This window comes from Aotus nancymaae, unplaced genomic scaffold, assembly GCF_030222135.1.
Source record: "Aotus nancymaae isolate 86718 unplaced genomic scaffold, 86718_ANA_hifiasm-v0.15.2.pri h1tg000025l, whole genome shotgun sequence".
In the NCBI taxonomy this organism is placed as follows: Eukaryota; Metazoa; Chordata; class Mammalia; order Primates; family Aotidae; genus Aotus; species Aotus nancymaae.
In genome coordinates, this window is record NW_026988438.1 from 39,187,741 (window position 1) to 39,207,659 (window position 19,919).

Consider the following 19,919-nt stretch of genomic DNA (forward strand, 5'->3'; position numbering starts at 1 on the left):
TATGTCTTTATTAACAGTGTGAGAATGGAGTAATACAATGGCCAATTTGAAAAAGCAAAATATGGCTAACTGAGCTCATCCCAAAACTTCCCCAATAGTAGTAAATATCAATAAGGGCTATTCTATGTGACAGTAAAGTCGGAATTTAAATGTGTGCTTCTCATGTATTTCTTGGCCTCTTCAGTAAAACTCATTTGCATACATTAAAAGGTATACATTCCTGCATGTGCTCACGTAGCTGTGAGCATGCGTGCACCTGCGCGTACACAGACACTGATTTTCATGGTAAAGTAATAGAAATAGTGCAGATGAAAATAATTTTTATACACCAAACAATTATGCTTTTCATTGTAAGTATTTTATTTTTACCCTGGGACTTTTCTTCCATTTTAGCTAGATCAGGAAGAATCCACTTTTTCAGGTGGCAGCAGGGGTGTCTTACCACAGCAAAGTAGACAGAAATTGTCTGACGCACCAGGAAGAAGACTCAAAGCACAAGTTGGAAGAAGCTCCCCACAATTCCATCCCCAATCCCAAGGGCATATAAAAATTCATGGGATAGAGGGAGTATAGAGAAAGTAAACGAGAGTATTGGACTTGGAGGGACTGAATAGAGAGGAGTAAAATCAGTATATAGAACATACCCCCTCCACATCCTCCTAATTGGTTCTCCCTTCAAGCCAGGTGGCTCCAAGGGCTTGTGATCAGTGCAGTCACACAAGGTCTTGTGCTCAGAAAGGCACACGCTTAAGATTTAATGCTCTGGGCCTATTGTCTTAAAAATTCTCTTTATCTTTGATTTTGTGTTTTGGCAGTGAAGTCTGATAGTACAATGGAGACTTGGCTCTGCATGGTCCTAATTCCTGTCACTCCCAACTTTCCAGGGATCTGTTCTTGGACACACTCTGGTACCCTGGCTTCTCCTAACCACCTTCTAGTTTCTAAGAAACTTCTGCTTCTCTCTGCAGCTCACCCCAGGGACCTGGTTGTGAGCATGGGGAAGGTCGGGATCTGATTGTGTGTGCCTCAGGGGATCTCCAGGTGGGGCATGGTGGTGGCTGTACCAACTTGAAGGTGTCATCACCACGTGTATTTGGCAGGTGCTTTGACTAGGCAAGCCTCTTGAAACCACCTTTGAAAAGATATGACAGTAAGAGAAATCTAGTATGGCTGACTCAGTCTTGCTTCTAGTTTCTCAGGGTGACTGTCCTTGCTTTTCCTGGGCGTTGGCCAAGGTAACCATGGGAGGAATTTAGTTTATAGTTTAACCGTAAAGCAAAGATAATAATAGTCCCTCCCTACAACTAACCAACTCTTTATTCAAGTATTGAAACTGCCTTTGTAAAACTAATGAAAGGCCACCATATTAGGATTATGTTAGTGGCCTGAATTTTGCTAAAATGTGTAGTGTATTTTCTATACTCCCTTACTACTCAGATGTCATATGGCTAGAAGTCACAAGATTTGTGACTTCCCCAATTGTTCCTATAGATAACATCACTATTGTAAAACCTAAGATTAGTCCTTTGAGATGTTTTTAGACTGATCCCACCCAGATTTGTGACTCATGACTCAACTGATCTGATGGCTCCCAAGAGGCAGACAGCACACAAAGACCAATTTCCACACCCTAATGATTGCACCCCCAACCAATTAACAGCACCCATTCCCAAGTCCCCTGCCCTCTCACATAAATTAAACTCTTTACTGCAGTACCACAGTGTCAGTAAACTGGTTTTTCCTTTCCTGGTGAGCAGGAAGAACCCATTGGGCAATTACACTCTCACTGGCAATTATAGTCTCACCTACCCCACATCCTGGTACCTAACCCATCTTAACATGGAGGTTGTAACCCCTCAATTGTTCTGTCCACCATGGGTTGAAGCAGCAAATCCTTTGGAAGGAGAGGTTGACTACCCCATCTCTATTGCTACAAAATGAATTACCACAATTCCATGCCTGAACACAACACATACTTGTTATCTCACAGTTTTCGTGGGTCAGGAGTCTGGACACAGCTTACACATGTTCTCTGTATAAGGTTTCACCAGGCTTCAAGCAAGGCATTGGCAAAGGTGTGTTCTTATCTGGAGATTTGCCTAGGGGAAGATCTGTTTCAAAGACTTATCTAATGGCTGGGAGAATTCACCTCCTTTTAATTGGGGGACTGAGTCCTCATAGTTTTTGCTGGCTGGCTGTTGGCTGGGGGCTGCTCTCAGCAATTAAATGCAGTTCCCTGACATGTGACGTTCTTCTTGGGCAGTTTCCAACATGGCTATCTGCTTGTTTAAGCCTAGAAGAATAATCTTCTTTCATTTCAACAGCTTTACTATATTCTACTAGTCAGAAGCAAGTCTGATGTCCAGCCCATATTTAGAGGGGAAGAGATTATTCTGGCATAACAAAAGGAATCAGAGATTACAAAGTCACTTTAGAATTCTGTTGACCACACCCAGATGTGGCTCATTTTTTGAAAGAGCTTGTATTCTAGCTGAGGAAAGAAGACCAACACTTCCAAAACATTGAGACATGGAACCAAACATTTCCATGGCTTCCAAGAAGGCATCTTCCTGCCTGTCTGCTTTTAACATTTCTGACAAGGATTAGCCAAGGAGTGATTGTGAAGCACTGGGCTAAGTCTGCAATCACGTGTGTCAATAACTTACTCATTTGTGCTACCGGAATGACTTTGGATAAATTACCTCCTCAGGTGCAAGAGTTCATTCCATTTTTTATAACTTAAAAAAAAGAAATGTCTTTGTTCCTCTTTCTTATGCCCAGTCCTACACAATTCTCTAAGAGGATGCTGAGCAATACTAGTCTTCTCTGAGTCTGGGTCTGCAGCTCCTCTTCTCGATGGCCATTATTTAGCCTGCAAGTAGGAAGAAATGCTCCATTTTCCCCACTAAATACTGAGTGGGACTGGGAGCCAGCTGTCTTTACAGAAAGTTCATCCAGCATTTGGTGGATGCAGGTTTGGAACAGGATCAGAATTCTACTGACAGTCCAGGTAAGATTACAGCATTCTGGATATAATACAAAGTGCCCAGAAAATGGAGAAAGTTTCTATATAGTAAAGATGGGAGTCAGCTGCAACGTGGAAGAATGGGGTGGGGACACATAAGGAACAAAAAAATTCATCTTAAAAGTCTCAAATTTTGCATCACAATCTAATCTTGGGCCCTGTGAAGACTAGACTGAATCCCGGGAGGGTGTCTATGTACTTAGGAGGTATAACAGCTCCACATCCTAAATGGGAAGGCCTTTTAGAAAGGCAAATCGTGTGGTATATAAGCCATTCAACCCAATTACTGCACTACAATAATAACAATGTATTTTAAATTACAGAATATATGCTGATTAATTCCATGGAGGATTCTGAAAATCCTTTAAATCAGAGAAGTATTATTTACACAAAAATTGGGACATCACTTTTCTGGAGCACCTTCTATTTCTACTATTAAAGTGACTTGTCCAAGAATCACTCCATAATTGTTAACTTGTAGACAAGGACTAGGGATATCTTATAGAAAATTTATTTTAAGACCAGGCCTAGTGGCTCACGCCTGTAATCCCAGTACTTTGGGAGGCCGAGGTGGGCAGATCATGAGATCAGGAGATCGAGACCATCCTGGCCAACATGGTGAAACCCTGTCTCTACTAAAACAAAATTAGCCAGGCGTGGTGGCATGTGCCTGCAGTCCCAGCTACTCAGGAGGCCGAGGCAGGAGAATCGTTTGAACCCTGGAGGCAGAGGTTGAAGTGAGCCGAGATGGCACCATTGTACTACAGCCTGGGAGACAGAGTGAGACTCTGTCTCAAAAAAAAAAAAAAAAAGAAGAAGAAGAAAATTTAGTTTGAAACACATGCTGTAGCTGTAATTTACCTCCTTCGTGGGGAAGAATAGTAGGCAAACTCTGAGCTCATGCCCAGTGGAAAAGGTTGCTAGGCATTGGGAAGATGATATTGTAGCATAAAATGTGTTTAGGCAGATTTTTCTGTCTAGCGTTACCCACAGAAAAACCTGCACAATGACACTAACATAGAACCTTCTGTGTATTAGTCAGTTCTCACACTGCTATAAAGAAATATCTGAAACTGGGTAATTTCTAAAGAAAAGAGGTTTAATTTGCTCACGGTTCTAGAGACTGTACAGGGAGTGTAGCTCCTTCTGCTTCTGGGAAGGCCTTAGGAAGCTTCCAATCATGGCGAAGGCAAAGGGGTAGTGAGACACTTCACATGGCCAGATTAGGAGGAAGAGAGAGGTGGGGAGGTGCCACACACTTTTAAATGACCAGATGTCATAAGAACTCTATCACCATACAGTACCAAGGGGAGAAGGTACTAAACCATTCATGAGAACTGCAATCTCATGATCCAGTCACCTCCCACCAAGCCCTACTCCAACACTAGAGATTATTGACATGAGGTTTGATGGGGACACAGATCCAAACCATATTATTCTACTCCTGGCCCATCCAAACCTCATGTCCCTCTCACATTGCAAAATATAATAGTCTCTTCACAATAGTTCCCCTAAGTTTTAACTCCTTCCAGCATTACTCAAAAGTCCAAAGTCCCAAGACTCATCTGAGACAAGGCTAGTAGGCCCTTCCACCTATGAGCCTGTAAAATAAAAAACAAGTTAGTTACTTCCTAGATACAATGAGGATAAAATATTCCTGTTCCAAAAGGGAGAAATCAGCCAAAAGATAAAGGCCACAGGTCCCATGCAAGTTCGAAACCCAGCAGGGCAGTTATTAAGTCTTAAAGTTCCAAAATAATCTCCTTTAACTCCATGTCTCACATCCAGGGCACACTGGGGCAAGGGGTAAACTCTCAAGGCCTTAGGGATTCTTTACCTTATACCATGCACATTTTGGGCCAAATCTTTATTCAGCAGCTCTCTAGTAAACTTTTCTTCTACCACAGATTAGACCTTATTCCTTGTTTTCACTAATGTAATAATTATTTGTTAAATACTCCCTCTGGACAAAACACTATGCTAATGTAACAGAAAAAGCAATAAATGACACAGACCAGCCCCACCATCTTGGAACTTACATTCTAGACAACACAGCTTTTTGCTTAGAAGTCATCTTTCTTTCAAGTCTTGTATGATAAAATGTTTAAAAGAAGTTGTCTGCTCATATTTCAGTCATAAACACACAGTTTTTCATTCAGGAATTTGTGTAATGACTTTTCCTAGGGTCAATTACCAAATCTAAACACTTGCTGATCTTGTTTTGTTCCATTGTGATTTTCCTTATCAGTCTTCCACTCTTTCTTTGGGGAGCTGAGTCAAGCATGACATTTTTTTAATTTGTGTTTTCATTTCATTGTTATCCTCTTAATATATACCTCTTTGATTGCTATCAACTATAAAAAGTGTTCTTGGCTAAATACAATAGAGGTATTTCTGAAACATTGCATGCAAATTGGATTTTTGTAAATTAAATCACATTTATACTTAGACTATAATTTCAGAAGTGTAGTACAAAAGAATGTACGTTGCTTCAAGAAATAGTCAAATAATTTCTGATGCCTACTTGCAATTATGAAATGGATATGCCTGCATCTTTTCGCTTTGTATAGAACATACAGGGTAGGATCAATAAAGCAGACTTAGAAAAAAATCCACTGCCCAATGAAGGTAATATTTCACTTCAATATTGAACATGTTTTTCTGGAAACCCTACCTGCATTTCAACTTAAGATGCTGAATTAGAGTTAGTCCTTTTTTGACTATGGTTGATTTAATTATTTCATCTGAGAAAACAGGCTTGGAGCCTGTTCTCTACTTAAGTTTTGCCATCAGGTCATTATGACAGTTTGGGATTATCATCTAAAATATTTAATCAATTTCTGACCTTTTCTGATACCTTGCAAGTGTTTCTACTTACTCTCTTCAACACAAGTCAATATAGTTCCAAATGTAAATCCTGCTAAAAAATTCAAATAGGAGAGGGATATAGATGTAGAATGGAACTAGCTTTTGTTGAATATCTTCTCTAAAACCGGGTACTCCATATGCATACATTATTTCTCATTTCATCATACACCAATGCTAGGACGAATATTAATGTATTCATTTTACAGTTGAGGAAACTGTGGTTTTGAGACATTAAATAACTTGCCTAAGGGCACATTATTAATACATGTAGTGTGGTCCAGGGGAAAGAGTAGGGTTGTGGGAATCAGTCAAACACTGAATTTGAAAACCTGCATGACACCAGGAAAGATACTTAAACTCCCTAAGGCTCAGCCTTTCTTCTACAAAATAGGGCTCCTTCCAGATTCATTGTGAAGATAAAAATAATGTATGCATAATGTCTAGCAAATGATAGATGCTCAAAAAATTACAGCAATGGTTTTATATAAAACCCACCAAGTCCAAATTCACATCCAGTGTTCCTCCCAGTATTCCACACATTTAAAATGGTGATTTAGCTATGGAAACCAAGAACCCTCACAATAATCCCTCACACAATATTATTCTTGGGGAAAGTTTATGAAAAACTAGGGCAACTCTGTTTCTTTCTTCTTGATTTCCCTAACATCAGTCAGCAAAAATGTCAGCAAGAAAACAGCTTATACAAGCTGAATTCTAGTCCTGGCTCTAACGTGAGCTGCATGACCTTGGGTGAGTCATCTAATTCTCTGAGTGTCAGTTTCCTTGCCCTAAAATGGCAAAGTCAGATAAGGTGACCTCTGCGGTTCCCTCTGGCTCTGTAATTCTCATTTGACCAGGACCTGGAAGACTTATTCTGAGTTTTCTTTGTGTGTCTCCTTTCTTTAATAAGTCTGTCAGGCAGAAACTAAGCCTAGAGAAGTGAACAATCAGTTGATCATTTAAAAGCCCATTTCCTCATTCTCTGTTCCAGTTTATCAGGGATCTTGTCATTGAACCACACAACATGTAGGCTAGAGCCAGAAAAAGTACCTACAATAGAGCTGCTTTCAGCCAAGATGGGTTGAAAAGTACCAAAGAAGTTGATGATAAGAGATAACTGCTGGTCTGCATGTATCATAGACCATGTAACTCTCTTGTCAAATTAAAAATTGAAAAGGCTCTTTGAACAACACAAACAGCTTTTCTGTAGCTTTGGTATCTGCCATCAGAAAACAAAATTAACCATCTGAGGGCCATTCAATAAGGACTCAGCCTCTATTGCATTTTGTCAGGTTGCAACGGATAGGATATTTCAGCATCAGCTAGTGTCTAAAATCACGTGGCCCAGTGGTCTCCTCAAAGGGATACTACAGTGGCTATTTACTAAACCTGAAAGCTAAATGCATAATTTATTAAAATTATCTTGGCTCCTGATTCTTTTGGTTTATGTGTTTTCAATCTATATCTTTCAAAAAGTATGTTTCAGAAACTCTTCTCAATAAATATCAATCAAGTGTCTGCTGTTTTCTAGTGTCTAAGGTAGGTATTAAAAGGATAGAGCAAAGAAAATGGCATTTAAAATAAATAAAACATGATATCTGCCTTAAAGAAGCTAAGAGTTTAAAAATTGCCTTAACTATAAAGTAATTTTGAGCCCTGAGAGTTGAAAATGAGAACATAGCTAAACCTTTTTTTAAAGGATTGAAATAATTTTTCCTGTAGATGGAGAAAGCCCAGCCCATTGGGAGGAATGTTGAGGGGTATGATGGAAGAAAAGCAGCCGCTCCTCATTCTCTATCCCTTTATTTGTCAGGGTCCTTGGTTCTCATATTTCTTTGGGTTCTGCGATCACAACCAGAGCACAGAGCAGGGAGGGGACTATATGTGTTAGACAAAGTTGGCAGTTAGTAATGTTGCCTTTTGCCTCATTCAGATTTATATGTATGAGAATAAATAAAAGGTTAAGAAAGACTTCCTCAGCCACCAAGTAGCTCGCAATATGGCTTTTGCCATAATCAAGATTCGAGTGAAGGGAGAGACAAGGATGAGAGGTGAGAAATCATTTCTCTGTCTTTAGTTACCCTCTCAGTCATGAGGTGAGAATTAGGCTATGACATTTTATGACCCGATTTGATGACTAAAATTTAATTTAAAGGCTAGTATCTGAACATTGAGTTGAAGATTCTACTCCAAGTATGTTATCTTACTGGTTCATATAGTTTATAATCAGAAATCCTAATTAAATTTTAGATACGTTTTCTTTATACATTATTATTGATATACTTATTAACAAATCATTCACAGGAAGCATATTTTACTTGTCCATATTACATGCAATGAAGAGAATGGATTCTGGATTATACTGAATATATAACTGCTAAGCTTTTAATATTACTCTTCAGGTAAGAAAAAATCAGAACTGTATCATGATCTGCATTTTGAACTTGCTGAAGACAATATTGTAATTTTTTTCCCCATGAAATACAATGAAGAAATATGAAACCTTCAGTGAGTTTTCACTTGGAAAATACTTGATCATCACTATCTTGCTACTCCCTTCCTGCTCTCCCCACTACCTCCATCCTAATTTAGGATGCTGTGGCCTCTGCAATGCAATCACTTCCTGTCTTCCCTTTTCTTTTCTTTCTTTTTTTTTTTTTTGAGAAAAAGTCTCACTCTGTCACCTAGGCTGGAGTGCAATGGTGCGATCTCAGCTCATTGCGGCCTCCACCTCCCGGGTTCAAGCGATTCACCTGCCTCAGCTTCCTGAGTAGCTGGGATTATAGGTGTCCACCACCATGCCCAGCTAATTTTTGTATGTTTATTAGAGGCAGGATTTCACCATGTTGGCCAGGCAGGTCTCGAACTCCTGAGCTCAAGTGATCTGCCTACCTTGGCCTCCCAAAATGCTTGGATTACAGGTGTGAGCCACCGTGCCCAGCCCCTGTCTTCCCTTTTCTAATCCCTCCCTCCCACATCTTCCAGATTAATAGTCATAGAATTCCACGTTCTTCATAACGTTTACCTGTACAGTCTTCAGTGTCTCCCCAGTGCTTGCAAGACACAGTAGAAATACCTGAATTTCATACTCAAAGCTAAACTGACTGGCTCTGGTATAGAAGCTCAGTCTTTCTGTGGCCCAGAAAAGCTGTACATTCACTATGGTGCCTTCCTTGACACTCTTCTTTCCTGCCTGGAATTTTCCTTCTCTCATTTGTCATTCTTTGTATCCTACCCATTCTTCAAGGTCTTCTTACAACTCCTGCCTTGATCACTCTAGCCGGCAGATGTCTTAGGCATGCATTCCGCCACAGTCGTGTAACAAGCCATACTCTTCTGCCTTCTCATTTCTATTCAACCTTATCTGACTTACGTCTTGCTTCTGATGCAATTGAGTTTCAGAGACCATAAGTTATACTCTTTGCTAATCTCCGAAGCATAGAGTGAAAAAGAGGCTTTGTCAAGATTGTGGTGTTTAATTCTTTTATCTCGATAATTTTTTTTTAAAGAAACCAGTTGGTCCGTTGTTATAAAACAACAAACAAACCATATAAATATACAAGTCAAGTAGAAGAGTAATAGTTGTGGTCCTCAGAAGGTCAAAGTGAGCTGTTTTATACAAGGCTAGGAATTGAATGAACATACTTGGTCAGTTATTTAACCCATCAAGCAGGTGTTGGCAAAGTTTGCATGCTACTTGTCCTTGTTGAGGACACAGTGAAAGTGGTGATGGTTCCTTATGTTACCACTTTTCTTGATAACACCAATTTCCAGTGGAGTCTCCAAAGGAGAGTCGTTCAGTTGGAGGGAAATGAGAAAAATTTGGTAAGCTAATCCACGTAGCTTAAGTGTGAATGGAAACTGCTAAGTCCCTTAACAAACTAATATTGAGAATTCCAGAGCTGGTAATAGAGGGGGAAGAAAAATCTCAAAGTAGGGAGGAGTCACTATACTCTGATGTCCTAAAACTCAAAGATTCTCCATTCCCTTGGGGAATTTCTTTTATGATTATTGCCTCCACCAACAGAATGGCCTCAGGAATATGGCTCCATCTTTTTTTTTTTTTTTGAGATGGAGTCTTTGTTGCCCAGGCTGGAGTGCAGTGGCACAGCCTCAGCTCACTGCAACCTCCACCTCCTGGGTTCAAGTTATTTTCCTGTTTCAGCCTCCAAAGTAGCTAGAATTACCGGCATGTGCCACCATGTCCAGCTAATTTTTGTATTTTTTTTTTAGGAGAGACAAGGTTTCACCATGTTGGTCAGGATGGTCTTGAACTCCTGACCTCGTGATCCACCCACCTCAGCCTCCCAAAGTGCTGGGATTACAGGCGTGAGCCACCGCACCCGGCCATGGCTCCATCTTTAAAGCCCCAGCTCAAGCATAGATAAACCACTCTTCCCTCAATTAATCATAACATTTTTTGGAAAATTGAAGGATAAATCTCCATGTGGGCAGAAAAGCTAATCCACACCTATGAATTCATAAATTCTTCAGAAATTCTCTCCTTGGGTGGCCATTTCTGGTCCTACCACATGTGAAAAGGAATATGCCAACTTCCTTATGGTAGCTGTCCAGAATTTCTGAGAAGTGTCGAGAAATAAAAACATCTGAAGGACAGCTGGTGTGGCTCCTTCTGGCATGTGGGCAGGTTGGCTTCTCACCTCTGGAATAAGAATTTACTTTAAGATGATGCATCAGGATGACCATCTCAACTTATAGTCTTACAAGGGAGAAGGGGCTGGACTTGTTCTCATTCTTCCCACATAGAGTTCTTCATATTCTTCTTCAAACTTTAGGATATCTTTTCCCTAACAAAATAGACTACAAAGTTTGGATTAGAAGAAGACAAGAATGTATGTGACTTTCCTGCAAGGAAGTCCTAGCCTCTGTACCTTCTTTTTGAGTAAGTTATAGTAGGACTGAAAAAGGAGGAAAATTCATCCTAAAAGAAAAATATCAAAAATAGAGGTATGTGTACACTTGTTCACATCTACCTAATTAGTATCTACCCAATTTCTAGGCCTAATGCATAAATATTTTCCTTATAATATATACTGATGTGCAATAAAAGTGTTACTAGGCACTGGTACCTATGACAATACTTGGCAATATAGTAGGTACTCAATAGTTATTTGTTGAATAAGGAAACTAGTGATGCAGAATCAAAGATCATAATAATCATTACCATTTGAGGACTTAGTACATGGCATTGAGAATCTATTGTCTATAATCCTCACAAGAATAGAGGCAACAAATTTATTACTCTTATTTTTGCAGGTGGGAAAACAGGTTTATTCAGCCTTAGTAATTTGCTTAAGGTTACACAGCTAATTAGTGGTGAAGTCAGTGTTTGATATTAGTGTTCTTATTGAAAACTCTGTCCTTTTTTCCTACACACCAATGCTGTAGAGTGGGAAATAGCAACTCCAGTAAGAAAATGAAGACTCTTTCCTCTGACAAATTTCTGCTGCCCATTGATCCTCACCGGGTCTACCCTCAACCTACACCTTTCCAAGGCATTGCTACTGCTGGAGTACAGAGTACATTAAGAGAGTCTCAGAGCTCATTTGCTCAGGACTTTGGACAGCCTCCAAGAGTCTTCTAGATTCAAAGGGTCTCACAGCTAAAAACTCTTGATGCAGAAGTATTTGGCTATTGGTGTTAAAGCTGCTCAGGGACTAGATGGAGTGGGCAGGGAAGTGTTTTATTTAGGAGTTCAGGTCTTAGGTTTGTAATGGGATGCTTTTTACCACAAGTAACAGCAAAACAATATGGAAATTTGTCTCAAAAGATAGGAAGTTCAAAGGTCAAGTAGGTTCCAGGCACAATACAATCAGCTGCCCAATGATACTGTCAAGGACATAGTTCTTTTCATCTTCCCTTTTGCAGTTGTCAGGCCTTGTACTTAGCTGATTTACCCTGCAGGTGATGCTAGACAGCTGCCAGGGCAATTGGGACTGGATGTTTCTTTGACCTCGTGCAGTGAGAGAGAGAAGGAGAAAGAGAGAAAGGGAGAAATGGGAATGGAACCTTGGGATATGACAGGATATGACTTATTTTCTTTAATGAGGGTGACAAGTTACATGTTTGCTCCTAGCTTAATAAGGATTGCCAGGGGAAAACCATGCACTAATTTGGAGTATATATCTGAGAAATTGGGGAAGGGTGGTACTGCTAGGAAGATATGAGGGGATGGACTCTGGCTGGGCAAAATTAAGGTGCTATCATTAGGAGTGGCTCAAATGATAAAAACTAGGTAGAAGCTAATGGCCCCATGGTCTGTGACTTTGAGGCAGATCATCTCAGCCCAACATGCAACTGCAATTTGGGGAAAGTATGTAACATACATATGTGCACGTTTCAACTTTTTAAAGGAGGAGTCATAATATGTTTTAAGCATTCAATTGATAAGACTTTGATAAAGAGGATGTTGCCAGAGATTTACATAGAAAAAATAGCTTTTATGCAAATAACTTTCAGGAAGATAATGCTATTCACTTTCAATAGTTCAGATAACTTTCATAAAATGATCATTTTTTGCTTGTTGCTCTGTGTAAATCTCTGACAACATCCCATTTAGCATGCCTATGCATCCTTACTGGGAGACAGCCCAATGTTATGGTTAAGAGTGTGTATTTGGGGGGTAGGTGGCCTGTGCTAACTTCCCTATCCTGCCACAACAGCTAAATGAACTTGGGCAAGTCACTTAACTCTCCGTGACTTGGCTTTCTCATCCCTATGTAAGATGGTGATGTTAAGAAGAGCAACGATAAGGTCACTCAGAGACTTAAGTGAGTTAATAAATGTAAAGTGCTTAGAACAGTGACTGGTCCAGTTGTGTGACAGGTAAAATAAACATCCCAGTGTTTACAAAGAAATAGTCTACCCTGAATGTATTCACGTACTGTGTTGTTCTCACATATTTCCCAGTATGTCCCTGGCCTGTGAGGGCTTTTTGCATTCAGCGTTCAAGGTGTTCCTCTCAAGACCTGGATTTTGCTCTCTTTGTCCCCTGCTTAAATCAGTGGACCCAAATATGCTAGCATCTGACTTCATAGGTCAGCCTTTCTTATTTCATAGAAAACAAAATGGAACATCAGAATTGCCAGTTGGTATTTAATGGGGAATTCTCCCCCTCCCTCCCCACCATTTTTTTTATAGTTCACCTATCATACTCGTGTACAATTGAATGCCTCTCCCATACACTATACTTGCCAACTCTATCTCCAGTAATTATTCTGTTTTAGTCCGCTGCAATGTACCTGCCAACAATCTGAAATGTGCAGGTGGTGGCTGCGCATGCTGTCTGCTTTGCTCTCTCTCCATTTGCATGCATCCTGTGGTGGTAACCTAATGTGATGGCTCTGACATGGCTTACAATGAAGACAATGACAGGGGCCTGGGCTGCACAAGTGCCTCCTCTATTTACCATCAAGATGATGTTTTTTTTTTTTTCTCATTCCGACTTTCTTCTTTTCCTATAGAGAAGACAAGGTAAGAGCCTGCACTATGCTGGTATAAAACACTTGTAAAATACATGAAAATAAACTACCCTCGGTGCCTGAAGAGGAATATATCTCCTTGTCTCTCCTTCCCTCTTCCTTATCCACCTCTCATCCATCCTCAGCAATTAAATGTATCACAATCTGTTGGTGACTCCTTTTGATTCAGGAGAGTACATTTTTCTCTTGACTTTTGTCAACAAAGATATCTTTAAAAAATGTATTCTATATTCCTTTACGGATTGTGACAGATAACAGCTAAAAATGATGGTTTTTCTCTAGCATGCCATTTTTGCTCATCGATTCTTTTCTCTTTATTTAAAAAAAAAAATCCTTTGAGGCTGGGATTTTCTAAGATTGGACTGAACTTAGCCATTATCTAAAAAAAAATTATTATCTCAAAATTGGTGAGATACATTCTTTCAATTATTTTTGAATTATGGAAAAAACAGTTTTTCCACTCTGACCATGGACTCTAACCATTTGCAGGTATGACTTGTAAATAGCGATCAGCTTCTGACTAGACTGGTCTTTCATGAAGAGTGAAAGGGAATCCAAATTTGAAGTAGTGTGTTTGGAGCCCTTCACATCATGAATTTCTGAAATTACAAGGCTGAGTGTGCAATTATTACATTTTTGTCTCAATCTTTTCTAAAGTACTTCTGTTAAAACTCTCATTTTGAAGCAGCTCTGATAAAGTATTAGTGACAAAATGGCAAAAAGCCTCAGATGTTTTCAGAATTTGCTCTCTGAGTAAAAGTGTAGATCAAAAGCCTCTTAAAGCCTCTGTCCATTTTCAGAGCTGTGTCCTTGACCACAGTTCTCTTACACTCACTCTTTGGTTCCTTCTGATCCTTTTTCTCTAGTCTTTCTCATGTTCCCTTCAAAATGCTAGCTTCTTTGGGTATTTTTTTCCTCCCATTATTATTATTTTTTCAAGGGCATAATACAAAGATATACGGTCTGCACTGGTCTATCCTGGACACAGCCTGTGTCCACTTTTTTCTTTTTTTCCCAGGTGCTCCGTCTCAGATCAACTTAATGACCTATTAGATATCTCAGCACTCAGGAAGTCACATGGTTTCTAACTCTAACAAAATTCTATAAAGATTGCTGATTTTAAGTGTCTTGTGTGCGAGAATCAAAGAATATATAGTTAGGAAAGAAATTTGGGGTCCATACTACCTTGGGCTTTGGCAGTCAAGGGCTGAGTTAAAAACACTCATACTGGGCCAGGTACGGTGGCTCATGCCTGTAATCCCAGCACTTTGTGAGGCCAAGGCAGGTGGATCACCTGAGATCAGGAGTTCGAGACTAGCCTGACCAACATAGAGAAACCCCATCTCTACTAAAAATACAAAATTAGCCAGGCGTGGTGGTGCATGCCTGTAGTCCCAGCTACATAGGAGGCTGAGGCAGGAGAATTGCTTGAACCCGGGAGGTGGAGGTTGTGGTGAGCCGAGATTGTGCCATTGCACTCCAGCCAGGGGAACAAGAGCAAAACTCCATCAAAACAAAAAAATCAAAAAAACAAAAAAAACCCCACCCACACTCAGGAGAACCTTACTTGAATGAAAGAAATGTATGCTGGACACAAAGAGAACTCCAGAAGGGTCTTTGAAACCAGGCTTCACCTTTGGAGGGTGGGGCCTATGGAAGGGGAAAGAGCTGCTTTATTGTGGGCTGTATGACCTCTGAGGACACCCAGCCTCTGATGGCTGAAGCCCAGCTGGAATCCAGTCCTTCAACCCCATTTTCTGAGTGGCTGGCACTTCTCTACTCTTTCTTTGAAGTCAGGTACATAAATTAATAGCATGATTTTTTCCGCATTTTTTCCCTTTGTTTTTGGACATGTTTCCCCTCTGACCACCACTTAAATTTGGGAATCAAACTCCAAATTCATCCTAGCCCAAACTGGATAGGCACAGTGCATGCCCATTAACTAAAAGTTAAATACTACATTTCCTAGGGTAGCACTTAATGGGTTGTGCTTCTTATTTTGATTTGGTGATGATTACTTCTAACTGCAGTAATTCCAAAAGAAAGAAAATAAGAATACAATTCTCTATCTCATCTTTTGTTTCTAAATGTCATAATAAATATATGTCTGGAATTATTTTTATTTTGTTGGTTTATTTATTTGTATCCAGATTCAATTCTAAAAGGCTTTGAGGTGAGATACAGAAATCCACACAATGCAGTAAGATTGAATAGATAATGCAATCATAACAAAGAAAAATAGGGGATAATAAGATCCAAGAGTACACATTTAAAAGATACATGCACTGAAAATATGTTGTAACAGCCAAGGCAAAGAAAAAAATGGTTAAGATGGAAGTCTGTCTTTTTCAGGCATAGTTCAGCAGGTGCAGTCAGAGTAGCAATCCCACCTTAGCAGTCAGCAGCTGTGGCCTTGCCTGTTTCAGCCCCAGAATGCCTGTTTACACACAGCTTCTGAAATGGCAGATTGATTCCCATGCATGGGTTTGTTTTTCCTTGCTTTCAATTAAAAACAAAATTTCCATACTGAAATTTGCAGTTATTTTTAATCATAAAACTGCTGTTTTTTTAAAGCAATAGAATTAAAATTATCATACTGAACACATATTTAAAATTTCCCACAGATACGGTGGATTTGATCCTTATGATAGTACCATCACTTTAATAATTACACAATTATAAAATAAATGTTTTGCTGTTAATCATTTACTTATTTAACCTATTTGCTAGTTGGTGGCAGCAGAGGCATGAAATGTACAGTGTCACTTACACAATATTGGCTGTAACTAAAACTGAAATACTGGAGCATCTGACTTCCAATTCTTATTACAAAAATGATCCTCAACTCCTATTCATTTATTCAGTAACTTCCATGATGTCCCTACCACATGCCAGGTGCTGAGCTAAGTGCTAGCAATGCAGAGAGGAAAAAGGCATTGTTTTTTACCTTGAGAGGTGGTAAAGACCTGTTTTTGAATTTGTGTATTAGGATACTCTCACATAAAGGATTAAAAGAGAGTGGGGCTGCTGAATGAGAGTATTACAACAATCCAGATAAAGGATGAAGAAATGCGGTGGCAGTTGAGACAGAGGGGCAAGAATATATTAAAATGTATTTTTAGTAGAGATGGGGTTTCTCCATGTTGGTCAGGCTAGTCTCGAACTCCTGATCTCAGGTGATCCACCTGCCTTGGCCTCACAAAGTGCTGGGATTACAGGCATGAGCCACCGTACCTGGCCCAGTATGAGTGTTTTTAACTCAGCCCTTGACTGCCAAAGCCCAAGGTAGTATGGACCCCAAATTTCTTTCCTAACTATATATTCTTTGATTCTCGCACACAAGACACTTAAAATCAGCAGTCTTTATAGAATTTTGTTAGAGTTAGAAACCATGTGACTTCCTGAGTGCTGAGATATCTAATAGGTCATTAAGTTGATCTCAGATGGAGCACCTGGGGAAAAAAAGAAAAGTGGACACAGGCTGTGTCCAGGATAGACCAGTGCAGCCCGTATGTCTTTGTATTATGCCCTTGAAAAAATAATAATAATGGGAGGAAAAAAATACCCAAAGAAGCTAGCATTTTGAAGGGAACATGAGAAAGACTAGAGAAAAAGGATCAGAAGGAACCAAAGAGTGAGTGTAAGAGAACTGTGGTCAAGGACACAGCTCTGAAAATGGACAGAGGCTTTAAGAGGCTTTTGATCTACACTTTTACTCAGAGAGCAAATTCTGAAAACATCTGAGGCTTTTTGCCATTTTGTCACTAATACTTTATCAGAGCTGCTTCAAAATGAGAGTTTTAACAGAAGTACTTTAGAAAAGATTGAGACAAAAATGTTTCTCTATGTTTTTAACTATTCAATTCTTTATTTTCTGGTAAATAGGGTTCAACTCCTGAGTATGATAGTGAACCCAGGAAGAATTTCGACTTCGTCCACATTTTGTAATTATTTTCTTTCAAATTAATGTATACTTTAAATCAAATACCTTGTATATTTTTCCCTGTTTCCCTGTTTTTTTTCCAAATGTTTTATAATATCTCATCCTCTGAGCAGTTATAAAAAGATCTTATTAAATGCCAATCTAATCTTGCCAATCCCATACTGAAAGCCCCTTAGTGGTTGTCCTTGGGATGAAGTGCACATTCTGAGGTGTTTATTCCTACAGCCTTTTCTTTGCCATTCTCCCAGGATGCCATAACTTCAAATCTCCTAAGCTGTGCTAAATCTCACTTCTGGATTCTGGAACAGGCTATTTCCTTTGCCTAGGACATTTTGTCTCCTGGTTCTTTTGGCTAACTCCTTCTCATCATTTAAATCTTAGTATAATCTTCACTTTCTAAAGGAGGCTTTTCTTGAGTTTCTGTTTGATGCTCCTACAGCTTGTGTTTACAGAAACTTAGCACTTGTCACCCCCATTTGGACTAAATCTTACTCTGATCAGTACTTATGGTTTTGGATAAACTAATTCTGTCTCTCCCGCAGGAGGCCTGCCTGCCTCTGCTTGTGCTGCTGCCATGTCTCTAGTAACCACTTTTGGTTACTAGAGTAAGAACTTTTCCCTCAAAGTTCTAGTATGTTTTACTACTTGACGGCAAGATCAATGGGTGGTGGAAAATAGCCTTTGCCATCACTGCCATTAAGGGTATGGGTCGAAGATATGCTCTTGTGATGTTGAGGAAAGGAGACGTCGACCTCACCAAGAGGGCAGGAGAACTGACTGGGGATAAGTTGGAATGTATGATCACCATTATGCAGAATCTATGCCAATTCAAGATCCCAAACTGGTTCTTGAACACACAGAGAGATGTAATGGATGGAAAATATAGGCAGGTCCTAGCCAATGGTCTGGACAACAAGTTCTGTGAAGACCTCGAGCGACTGAAGATTTGGGCTCATCTCCATGGCTGCACCACTTCTGGGGCCTTTGTGTCTGAGGCCAGCACACCAAGACCACTGGCCACCGTGACCATACTGTGGGTGTATCTAAGAAGAAATAAGTCTGTAGGCCTTGTCTGTTAATAAGTAGTTTATATACTTAAAAAAAAAAACTAGTTTAATAAACTCACGTTTTTACACATCTGAAAAACTGATTAATTTTTGCATTTAATATACTTTTCATTACCCAAAAAAAAGCAAAGAGGAAAAAAAATAAGCAGTCCACACATTGCTGAAACAGTGGCTCAGAGTCACCATGATATTATTACTGATGTCCTTATGAAATTTCATGGAAATGAAGGTGGAGATACTCAGAGGCATTTCTTTTTTTTTTTTTAATTGCATTTTAGGTTTTGGGGTACATGTGAAGAACATGCAAGATTGTTGCATAGTTGCACACATGGCAGTGTGATTTGCTGCCTTCCTCCCCCTCACCCATATCTGGCATTTCTCCCCATGCTATCCCTCCCCAACTCCCCACTCCCCGTTGTCCCTTCCCTATTTCCCGCCAACAGACCCCAGTGTGTAGTGCTCCCCTCCCTGTGTCCATGTGTTCCCATTGTTCAACACCTGCCTATAAGTGAGAACATGCGGTGTTTGATTTTCTGTTCCTGTGTCAGTCTGCTGAGAATGATGGTTTCCAAGTTCATCCATGTCCCTACAAAGGACGCGAACTCATCGTTTTTGATGGCTGTGTAAAATTCCATGGTGTATATGTGCCACATTTTCTCTGTCCAGTCTATCATTGATGGGCATTTGGGTTGGTTCCAGGTCTTTGCTATTGTAAACTGTGCTGCAATGAACATTCATGTGCATGTGTCCTTATAGTAGAACGATTTATAATCCTTTGGATATATACCCAGTAATGGGATTGCTGGGTCAAATGGAATTTTTATTTCTAGGTCCTTGAGGAATCGCCACACTGTCTTCCACAATGGTTGAACTAATTTACACTCCCACCAACAGTGTAAAAGTGTTCCTATTTCTCCACATCCTCTCCAGCATCTGTTGTCTCCAGATTTTTTAATGATCGCCATTCTAACTGGCGTGAAATGGTATCTCAATGTAGTTTTGATTTGCATTTCTCTAATGACCAGTGATGATGAGCATTTTTTCATATGTTTGTTGGTCTCATGTATGTCTTCTTTTGTAAAGTATCTGTTCATATCCTTTGCCCACTTTCGAATGGGCTTGTTTGTTTTTTTCTTGTAAATCTGTTTTAGTTCTTTGCAAATTCTGGATATCAGCCCTTTGTCAGATGGGTACACTGCAAAATTTTTTTCCCATTCTGTTGGTGGCCGATTCACTCTAATGACTGTTTCTTTTGCTGTGCAGAAGCTGTGGAGTTTGATTATGTCCCATTTGTCTATTTTGGCTTTTGTTGCCAATGCTTTTGGTGTTTTGGTCATGAAGTCCTTGCCTACGCCTATGTCTTGAATGGTTTTGCCTAAATTTTCTTCTATGGTTTTTATGGTGTTAGGTCTTATGTTTAAGTCTTTAATCCATCTGGAGCTAATTTTAGTGTAAGGTGTCAGGAAGGGGTCCAGTTTCTGCTTTCTGCATATGGCTAGCCAGTTTTCCCAACA

The 19,919-nt window shown here is 39.7% G+C and overlaps 1 pseudogene; it reads left to right on the forward strand.

The window, feature by feature from the left end:
* Positions 1-246: 246 nt before the first annotated feature.
* Positions 247-18,395, forward strand: LOC105713914 (small ribosomal subunit protein uS13-like; annotated as a pseudogene).
* The last annotated feature ends 1,524 nt before the right edge of the window (positions 18,396-19,919 follow it).